Raw genomic sequence first — 11944 nt, 5'->3', positions numbered from 1 at the left:
TTATATGTTAATGGTAATATTTTTTTTTTAAAAATTATTTTTAACATCAACGCATATCACAGTGATTTGAAAACACTAAAAAACATATTAATTTGAAGTAAATAAAAAATAAAATTTTTTAATTTTTTTCAAATATGCTTTTGAAACACAAAAATAAATAAAATCAGGAAGAAAATGGGTTGGTAGAATAAAACGTTCTTGAGGGCAAGCCTCCTTCGTCATCAAAATTGAAATAATTAGATAGGAAACCTTTTCTTACCCTTTCTTTCTTTGTTACGGATCTTTTTGTTCAGGGTCAGTAACTTGAAACTGCTCTTGGCATGCCTGCTTGAATGTAGTCAACGTATCCCGGAGGATACCGTGTAAGGAGCTGAGAAGGCGACGGTTGGCATTTTCCCCTCTACTTTTGTTCCTCTCTTTTCGATTCGGTCTTTATTGCCAGGCTTTTTCCTTTCTTTGCCCTTTTAGCCACTGGAAGTTCCCTTCTTTCTACCAGGGAGCCAATCTCTGTAGTGGCATTTCCTCTATTCCTAGACTCTTCTATATGTAACAACATCTTTCTAATGACTTTAAGTATGTTTTGCAATTTGGTAGTGATTGTTTTTCAAATAACTTTTCATGCTGAAATGCATGCTAATGATGTTTTTTTATTTTTTAAAAATCATTTTTGACATCAGCACATCAAAACGATCAAAAACATACCAACGGTGCCTATGTTTAAGGGTATGTGATTTCCAATTAGTGAGGATCTTTCTTGCCCCTCCCCTATATTCTATAGTTTCCCTCCATAAGCATCGTTTTTCCCTTGTTGGCAATGGTATTTCCACTTGTCTTCCTTCCATTGTCGGTTCAAGTTGCCCCGGGATCACATCAAAATATTTCTAATATAAAAAAGAATACTTAGGTAATGTTAGTGTTTTTAAAAAACTAAGAAAAAACTAACATTCATTGACTCAACGGAGTTTAGTAAGTTTAATTAATTTAATAATATGATTAAAAAATACAATGACAGTAAATGAATCGAACAAAACTAAAAAATTAACAATGATTAACTACAAAAAATAAACACTTGTCAATATTATAGAAATTCTCTAAAGGTCTTCGTGATCACTTGACAGTAAATGAACCGAACAAAACAAAAATTAAATAAAAATGATGACTATATTTGATATAAAAATCTAATGAAACCAAATGACATGGGATAAAATTGAAAATAATAATCAATTAAAAAATCATTCAAAAAAAAATATCAATTAAAAATATAAGGATAAAATTTGATACAAAAAAAATAGAACATCTATAATTTCTGGTAGGCTGATGCTAATCATGGTGAGAGAAGAGAAAAAAAAGGGAAAAGAAGAAAGAAAAAGTTGTCGATGCCTCATTGTCGACATGCACCAGATCATTGAAAAGAACTCGCCGCATTGCTTTTGAATCAACCACGGACGGTGGTGTTATACCACATAATGAAGTTGCACATGCCCCTAGAGTGCGACGGCTTCACCACACACGCTAGCTTGTGCATTGTATTCGCCAATAAATTTGGCATGCCAACCCTTTTCAGTCCATAAAGTTATTTTGATTTCAAATAGGATTCCTCGAGTCTTAATTGTTTTAAGTCAATAAAATTTTATTTTATTTTGTAAAATTGAGAAATAAACACGTGTTGGAATCTTCCATCACATCATTGGATTCCATATATAGGTAATAAAAAAAAATCAAGTATAATATGAAAATAAACTCAATGTCCAAATTAAAAAATCAAAAATCAAAAAATCAAGAGAAAAAAAAAGGTAAAATCTCTTCTTTACTCATGCAATTTAGTACTTGATGTTTTCAAGAAAAAGGGTTTCATTACATGTGTAGTGTTCAAATTCAATCCTTATTGCTTCAATTATTTTAACTTAAATTAAATTAAATTTTTGAATTTAAACTTCAACCAAGAGTTGGTTTTCTTTCTTAACACTGTAAGTAACCAATGCCAGGCTAAACAAAATAAATGATGAAATCGAACTCAAATTAATCTAATACATATAGATCATCCAAGAAAATAATAATTAAGTGATTGAAAAAAAAAAGAGAGAGCTAAAAAAAACAACCAATACCGTACAAAATAGAAGTTATCGTTGGCATCGATAATTCCAAGTGAGAAAATTTGACGCAAACAAAGTGATCGCATTGTTACACTTATTAGTTTTACGCCCTGCTAGTAAACAGAAGAGTTTCAATTCCAATTAGGATTATTAACTAGATCACTTGCTACATTGTTCATTTTTTTTTTTTATGGTTAATTAAATATTCAAACTTTTCTAACATATTATATAATTTTTTAGAAAAGAAAAAATTCAAACCACATAAAGGTTAGTTTAACGTGACTTAGTTAATTTAGTGAATTTAAAAATAATTTGGATAACCAGTAAAAATATAATTTGACTAAAAAAATTTTAAATTATATTTTTTTTTAAATATTAAGATGATAATTTATTGAATTATCTTTAGTTAACCCAAGCTAACCTAATATATTTACAATTCCTAATTATGAGACAGTTATAACTTTATAAAAAGTAAATTGAAACTAATTATGAAATTAATTTTTTAATCAATCTAATATATATATTTTTTTTTTTCATTTGCATCCTTCCTTTTTTTTTATTGGATGCTTCAAAAAAAAAATATAACACCTCAAATCTTTTTAATTTTTAATTGCATCCTTTTTTTTTTTTTTTTGAATTGGGTCATGCAAACTTTTTTTTTTTCATTTGCATAATTCTTTTTTTATGGGGTCCTTTTACTTTCTATTTAACCATTGTGGTTCAATTTTGCAAAATTGATTATCGGTAAACCATGAAATAATGTCTACAATCATGAACACGTGAGACAATATAAAATGAAAAAATATTAAAAACATAATGAAAATGCAATATAAAAAAAAGACATAATCTTTTATGGGTTGCAATAATTACCCATACTTTTTTTTATATATATATATATATTTTGTTATTTTACTTTTTTTGTTCTCAATTAAATCATCAATTTCATATCAAGTTGACTTGATATTGAGTTTGATATTTTATTTTGGTTGGTTTTATATAGAGATCTCGCGATATTAAGAATATATTTTGACTTTGAATTAATGTTTTATTTGGAAAAATAAAATTTTATTCTATTGATTCAAACCAATTTAAACTTCAAGGATCCAATTTCAACATAAACAAATGTCCAACCATTATTTTTTTTAAAAAAAAATAATATATTTATCTCAGCTTCCCAACTTAATTTTTAGTTGAAATCAACATATTTATTATTATTTATTAACACATATAATTCTCAGTTTATTTTAAAAAAAACTATACTGAGTCTTTTATAGTTTGATTATTTTTTGGCTTTATCTTGATATTTTAAAAAATTACATTTTACATAATTGATCAACTCAAAATTTAAAATAAGATAAAAGTTTAAATTTATTCTCATGTATAATACAACACAAGCACACAAACTACTTGTCATTCCAATGTACACAGATTTGGATTCTCCTTTTATACAATTTCTTTTCACTTGAATATTCAAAGAATTATAGGATGACGCACGTTCTCAATGAGTTTGTTGGCTTTTGTTCTAATTAACTCTTATAGTCTGGTGACTTCTTTGAACAGTCAAGGGTATGGACTTTTATCGTTTTAAGTTGTCTGTTTATGGAGGTGTAAATTTCCAAGAAAAGATGGTATAATGAAGAAAACAATTTTTTATACCAAGGAGGCAAGGAGGGGTTGGAGGAGGTGGCGGCTTTTTTGATAGGGTTTGGCGGCTCATGTTCAGCCCAACAAGACTCCCCAGACTTTTCAACGAGAGAAGAGACCAAGGTTTGGCCCACCCAGACCTAATATCACCTCTCTTTCCTCGAAAAAATACTGTTTTATAAGATATTAGTTCTTTCATGCCCTAATTGCAATAGGATTAAAAGAGTTGCCCTCCAATATCTTTATGTTTGAATGGAAGGAGGATACGGAGGTGTGAGATTAGTCAAGAAAGAGAATGGTTGAATTTCAATCTTTTCTCTAATTTGGATATAAAAAAAAAAAAGGAAGATAAAGAAGGAGAATGAAAGGGTAAAAAAAAATAAGATTAATTATTAAATTGCAAAAATAGTCTTAATGAATAAAAATAAATAGTCTTTTTTATTCCAAGTTTGTTTGTTCATCTAACAGTCTTTTCTAAACACTTCAATTTAGAATGTTAAGATTTTTCATGTTTCCGAGGTTAACCTACATATCCTTGTGTTAAGAATGAAAATCATAATTATAAGATTCAATTCAATCTAGGAGCATATTTATAAAATTTAATTTAGGATTAGGTTTGAGCCAGGGGTTAAAAAGACTAATCCATTTTTTTTAAAGAATTAAAATGATATTGTTTTCATAAAAAAATTAAAAAAGACCAACAGATTAAGAGTTGAGTCATACAAGTTAATTCAAGTTTTTTATTAGGTTAACTAGTTTTTTTTTTTCTTCTTCAACTTGGACCGGTCTAGGATCATGATCAATTACATATCATGTCAACATGTTAAATTTGTTTTAATTTTAATAACCATGCTCGGGAGAAGACCAAGTTCAAGACTCGGGTCGTAGGTTGAGTGGGTTGACTATGATTCAATTGATCGACTAGGTTATTATTTTTTTAAAAAATATATATAATTTAAGAGTTTTTTCAATAAAATAATGTTATTTTAATATAAAAATAAAATAAAATAAAGAATAGTTCGAAATAAGAGCCAGCTTAGACCCAATTTTAAATTGGCGAGTCACCGTGCTGACTTGCAATGCTAATTTTTTAACTATAGTAAAAATCAAACATGGATGAAGGGTTTTAACTCCACCTTTCCCTCTCCTACCACTAAAAACCCTCCTAAACAAACATGATTTAAGGAAAAAAAATGATATAAAGACATAATCTCTGTTTCTCAATAAGTTTTCCAGCTTCAGCTTCACATGCTGATGTCTTATCATCTGGAAAATTTCCAAGGTTTTTCTTAATCGCAGAGGGAGACCAACTTACGATCGAAACTGACTGAACTCCAAACCAACATTACTAGCTTACTCACACCCAAAAAGAGAGGAGCTGCGTGTGAGTAAAGAGACTTTAACGTGCCCAAAGAAAACCTTGACATGACTTTTGGGCCATGCCAGACGTGGCCTAGGCCAATGCTCTTTTATCATAAAAAAGTACTGGATTAATGGCCCATACTATGCTCCCGAGGAGCAGATCTAAATTTTAGTGAAAGGAAAAAAAATCCAAATTATTAATTTACTACATACTAAAAGATTTTTTTTTTACTGTAACACAAATTTGGTTTCCCTTCTCACATATTACTACTGTATATTTGAGCAGTGATTTTTTTTTTAAAAAAAATAATTTTATCCTCAAATTTGTACTTTGCACGATTTAGCCCTTTTAACCTAAATATATTTATAATGAATTCTTTTAATATAATAGATTCTAAGTGTTTATATATGATCCAAAAACCATAACGAAGGTCATGGCGATCAAGCATTTCAAATTCTTGCATGGAACATTGATTGGCCGGCGGCTAAGCGATCGTGAAAGCTGCCAGAGGAGTGTTGAAATGGCACCAACCCGTGCTAAGCATTGAAGGTGATCTGGGATGCTTTCATTTGGACCACAAGTGTTAAGGGATGCATCAGCAGTAATACCTTCTTTGAATGTCTTGTAATGGAATTATATCAAGTGGAATGCACAGAGATCCATTCATTAGCATGCCAGACAGGGAAATTGCCTGCCACTCACTGTCTACACCCAATAAATATTCTTTAATGGAACTGTCATTGCTTGGACTCTCGCGTTTGTTTTCACTCTCAGTGCAGCTGGCAATGAATTACACAAAAAGCAATCAGATTTCATAGCAAATATATTTAAAGAGAATCCACTAAAAGTAAATGGTTTGGGAATAAGCACAAATGTAATGTTTTGGAGCTTATTGAATTTTGTATGCAGTATTATCGGTGATTCATAGCAAAATGAAGCTGCATTGCACCTTGGACTGCTAATGAACACCATATGATCATTTTTATAGAAATGAAGGTAAATGATATTATCAAATGCTCGAAATTTCGCATTAACTTACAGCAGGGGAGGACCAGCTTCCACAGCAAAGGGCAAATGATACCAGTGGTTCAGATAACTACAATCCAAATTTGTTCCTCACTGCCATTTCATCATTTTTTGCGCTTTTTGAAATTGTCTGGTCAAAACTCAGGAGTAAATGGCATGCTGAGGAAGTATTTAATTTTCTAAAAAAGCTTTCATGGAAGTTGTAATGGGCACCGCTTACGTATTTTGAGTAATAAGGCAGTCTGAGGATGAAATGTTCTATAGTTATTGCATTTAGCAGGTGTCCTCCAATATTTATTGTTGCCTAAATAATAAAAAATAGAAGCAGAAAATTATGAACTTGTGCGGTATCACCATTCACCTGCCATAAGTTAAAGCATGACAAAATAGTATATCTTCAAGAAAGATTTCTGGATAGCCCATACCTTTCTCATTAGTTCAACAACCATCTCAGGACTCTCGGGGATTCCATGTTCTGGAAATGCCTACGGCAATATGACATGGTAACGATTCTTTACGTTAATACTTGCACAGTTACAGAAAAGATAAGTTTAGGGCATGAATTAAATCCAATGGGATGGAAAATGACGGTCAAATTCAGATTTACCTAAACAATTTGGAACTTGAAAGAAAGAATATTTGACATTTTATAAAAATAGGCTGGCTTACATTCATCATGCAGGAGTTGTAAATATTTATCCAGAACGCAAGTTTCTTGAGAGACTAATGTTGACGAGAAAGGTAAATTATATGCAGTAGGCTTATTTTTCATAGAGCTCGTTCGTAAGAAAATGCTTGAAAAGCATTTCATGATGTCCTCGGACACCTTGTTCGGGCTGTCATCTCCTGATAGCCTTACACCTGGACTAACAACAGTTCCTGCTTCCACATTTTCTTGGCCTGTTACTCTGCGTTCTAGCTGGACATATGTAACTGGGTTCATTTAGTTGTTAATAAAGTTGATACATATTAATGAAAATCGGTGGTATTATTACGTAACACAGACCTGTAACTTAGGATAATCTAATTTCTTCTCTGCTGATCCATTGTTGACAGCAGGTCTTTTGACCATATTTTTGCTTGTCTGAGCTTTATGGATTGAAGATCCTTTGTTGTTCTTCATAGAATTAGCAGTAGAGAATGCATTCTCTTTCCCCGTTCCATCTGCTAAAGAACAATGAAGGTGGATTAAGGCAAGAGGGATATCAAATGCCTCCATGTGCATATCCAATGTATCATATGCTGATGACATCAAACATTTAGCTTACTGGTAAGGGATGGCAAATGCCTTATCATGGAAGTGGCTGATTTGTCCAGATTTTGAGCTTAGGATTTCAACTGATCTGTCTTGGGATTCTTATTTCTGTACAAGTTGTATAAATCGGAAAAACTTCTCATGTTCCTTTTGGAGCTTGAAATGTGGACAGCTTCTTGGTACAAGTCTTGCCTAAAATAGACAATCTGTTCGTCAAGCTGAACCACCTCCTCTTCCAAAACAGCCACTTCTGCAAGAAGCTCCAGTGTCTACAGAAACTAAAATCCAGTATCAAACTCACTCCGTTGATTGTATGTAATGGTCAGGCAAGTATTCCAGTTCAATAGATTTTCTCAAGTTAATTAATTTGGGCATTGATATATCATTCGAATCTCTGTTTCTCTCCTCACATCTTTCAATCAAGTCCTTCTATGTTTCTTATTCAACTCCCATTGCTATGCTTATTAAGTTCAAGCTTCATAGTAATACTGTTTGTCTATCGGCACCTTTCTACTATTGAACTGACAACGCTAAAGGAACTTGAATGAACAGCATATGAAAGGATGGTGAATTACTAACCGCACGAGGGAGATATGGAGGAAGGCGAGGGAGAGCTCCCAACGGTCTGCTGAAAGCTCTCTCCAAAGCTCTGTGAATATTCTCTTCATGCCTAAGTTGCTTCTTTAGATTATCAACCTGAATAAAAGGGATTTTCAACACAATAATTAATGTAAGCAACGGTTCCATTGAAGACAGGACGACATCAATGGAAAAGGAAAGATGCAAGATGTTTTGAATTATAGAAAGAAATAACAAGAAAACATGATCATACATCTTGTTGCAATGCTATTTTCCTCTCTCTGCTCGAGATTCGTCTGTTTTTGGCAACATTTGGTTTGATCCCCTGCATTTCAGCCTTCTCCTTCAATAAAATAGATTTAAATACAAATTACAAAACAATCAGATTCTCGAGTGAAAAAGGAAAAAAAAAGAGGAGGAAATAAACTATGCGGAGAAGAGGGAAGAAAAAGCAAAGAACATAAAACAAACCAAAGCTCACTGGAACAGGCCATTAAAAATCATCTAAAAGGAATTGTTTTTACCAACAATTCTTATGATTTTTCAAAAATAGATTTGACAGGAAATGCAATTCAGACTCTCATCAAATATGCATTCTTTATAAGAATTTACTGGAGCTTTCAGCTTCTGGATCCTCCCCATTAAAACTGAAGCCATATTTTCTGGCAAAAGCTATATCGCCCCATATCTAAAAAGTTACTAGACCTCTTCCAGGTTTAGACCATATCTACAGCACAAGCCATCTTTCGAAACAAATAATAAATTAAGCAGTTAAAGTGATTAAGTAAACAAGTTTAAGCATCGATTAAGTGCTTACTTTTTCAAGCTTCATTGGAGCTTTCATGGACTGCAGCCTATTCCTCGCGCTAGTATTCATCTTTGCTCTTCTTTAAATATGCAAGTCCTTCATTAAAGAACCCAATTCAATAACTTCATTAAAGTAACGTAACAGAACCAAAACAAAACAGTGACTCCTTTCCATATCAAACGAGTAGCATTGAGAGAGAGAGAGAGAGAGGAGCGTCACCAGATTTACATATACCTTTACAGAAAGTTCATTCCTTGAAAATAACAAGAAACTTCAATGCCTTGAAAAGTCAAGTGTCACTTAAAATCTCAACGTTCCTCGATCACTGTGAAGTGAATTCGTCACTACCAAGGTTTCAGGCCGAGTTAAAAACCAAATGACTGGAACTCTCTTCCTCTTTATTCATTTATACAGACAAGGGACATGATAATAGATAGATAAGGAGGAAATGGAACAAGAGACAGCCAAAGATGAGGATGTTTGAATTGCTATATCTTATTGTGCGCTAAGTTGTTAACATTATTTAAAAGGAGACAGCGAGAAAGATGGGGTGGCTATGTACGTAAATGTTTATGCGACTGTCCAAGGTGAAATGAGTTGGCTAGCTTTCCCCAAAAAGGCTCCTTGAGACAACGTGTTAAATAGAAAGTGATTTTCATTTCTACGTAATTATAAGTTTGAATCTAAAATTAGGACAAGGGATATAGTTTGTCTAAGATCTGATCCCGTAAAAATAAAATCGTTAAGTGATCAGGGATATGGTAATTTAATTTGTTGTAGTTATTTTTTTAAATATTTTTTATTTAAAAATATATTAAAATAATATATTTTTTAGTTTTAAAATTTATTTTAAATATTAATAAAGCATCTAAAAAAATCTATTAATAAAATTAATTATTTACCTTCGAACAGCCACTTTCATAATAGTACTTTGAAGATTTGGGCTCAATTATTATAAGATGTAGAGCTCTTCTCTCCAAATATTTTTGGCTCAGGAGGACCGATCTACGAGCCCGGGGAGAGTGATCCTAGGCTCCTAAATGTAGCGCCGTCCGCACTCTCAAAGCACGCACTATGGACCCTGTCTGAGTCCTCAGGAAATAACGTGGAGCCTATCTTCCCAGCATTCTTTAGTTATTGGAATTTTCTGGTTGTATACCTAGATTGTCCCTGGATTTGTGTGTTTATATTACCAAAATGTCCAGATCCTTACCATCTGTAATGATGGGTTCACTTTTTAAGTAAAGGGCCTTATTGTTGCGACTAGAGCTTTGAATGGCTAATTTTGGTAAATGAAATGTGTATCAGGAAATTAGGGTTAATGTTAAGGTAGTTTTTGCGTGCAAAAGCTAGTTATTAAATATAGATATTTAATATTCTATCAATAACTATATTTAGTTATTGAAACAAAATTCCAATTAAAAAATTAGAATATCTAATTTCATAACAAATGCATACTCTTCTTTTTTCTCTCTTTATCTTTTCTTTTTGCAGCAAAAAATCACCTTTTTCTCTGTCAATTTTTTAAGATAGAAATATTTTTCAAATAACTTAAAAATTATAAAACAAACCAAATTAAGATAAAACTCACGAGTATCAATTTTTTTTTTTTTTTGATATATTTGAAGGACGAAATCACCTTGATTGAATTCTTTTTCTATAACAAATCCATGTGCTCCAAGATTGGACTTGTTGGGCAGATACTTTTTCTCTTCTTTTTTTTATGATTTTCTCTCTTAATTATCAACACATAAGAACTAAAACATAACAAAATTGAAGTTGATGACCAAACTCTAAAAACATAAAAGAATAAGAACGAAACATGTAAAAACTAGAACTTAAGGAACTAAAAATAGAAGTTTTTTCCTCCTTGTGAACGACATGAATGAAAAAAAAAAAAAGAGGCTTTGTCTTTTGCTAGTCTTGGTCCTTGATTTTTCAGTTTTTCTTAACAATAACTTAAAATTTTATTTTATACAATTAATATTTAATTTAAAGTTATAATATTAAATGGCATATTGGATAAGTAAGAGTACACGAACTGGATTCCAACACATAAAACCAAGCCAACTTAATTTGCAGGGGTGAAATAAAAAATAAATAAAGTTCAATGATTAAAGTGCAAGAAAAAAACTTCAGGACTTGAATGAAAAAATTATAATGAACAAGGAAGTGGATAATCAAAAGAGCATGCACGGGTTAACTCCAGAGCCTATGGGATTAGTCGAGGTGCGCGTAAGCTGACCCGGATACCCACGTTAATAAAAAAAAAAAGAAAAAAAAAAAAAGAGCATGCACGGTAAAAGTAGAAACATCAACTCTTAAGATAGAACAGTGGTTTTATTATAGCGGCTTCATGGGTCCAGCTCCCCCGTCAAGATGAAGGCCCAATTTTTCTCAAGTAGACGCTAGATTTGTGACATGTCACTGAACAATATATAATGAATGAGAATAATGTGATTTGTTCCTTCGCAAAAATAAAAATAAAAAACAATTAAGGGAAAAAATATCAAAATTGAATCTAGAAATTTAAACAAAAAACACGCCCTTGATTGAACTACAACACTTCCTTCAAAAACAAATATTTCCATTGGAAATCACCCAAATCTCTTAGCTTCCTCTCAAATCTTTCCATTGATACAGGCATCAAGCAAATATAATGTTTTGACAACATATTATTATTATTATTTTGCAATTGACTCGTAACATTGTTCAAATATAATGTTTTGAGAAAATGCTTCATTACGAAAACAATTTTTCAAGATTTTTTCACGAAAATGCCTTGTTATTTGTATACTTGAGAATTCCCATTGATACAGGCATCTACTCGTATATATTTCATGAATTTCCATTCATGACATGTGACTTTAATAATAAGAGTACAGCAGAGAGGCTGTCTATAAATAACGTATACTTGAGAAAGTAACCAAGGCAGTGGTTATGAATGACAAAAGCTCGCCTTGAATGACTGCGGTTTAACTTGTAATTTGTAATAAAAAAAAATTAGATTATTTTTTTTTTAATATTTTTAAAATGTTTTGATGTATGAATGTTAAAAATATATTTTTAAAAAATTTAATTTTTTATTATAAAATAAAAAACACTTTATAAAATAACCGTTACTATATATATTTAAATAACCCCGAAATATTTTTATTTTCTGGGCTGAAAGAAAG

General features: G+C 31.4%; 1 pseudogene; it reads right to left on the bottom strand.

The window, feature by feature from the left end:
• Window positions 1-5870: 5870 nt before the first annotated feature.
• Window positions 5871-8867, bottom strand: LOC118028130 (uncharacterized; annotated as a pseudogene).
• Between the last annotated feature and the right edge of the window lie 3077 nt (window positions 8868-11944).

This window comes from Populus alba, chromosome 2 (genome assembly GCF_005239225.2).
Source record: "Populus alba chromosome 2, ASM523922v2, whole genome shotgun sequence".
NCBI classification, from domain to species: Eukaryota; Viridiplantae; Streptophyta; class Magnoliopsida; order Malpighiales; family Salicaceae; genus Populus; species Populus alba.
The sequence above is the reverse complement of the archived record's forward strand: the minus strand, read 5'-3'. Positions and strand labels throughout refer to the sequence as shown.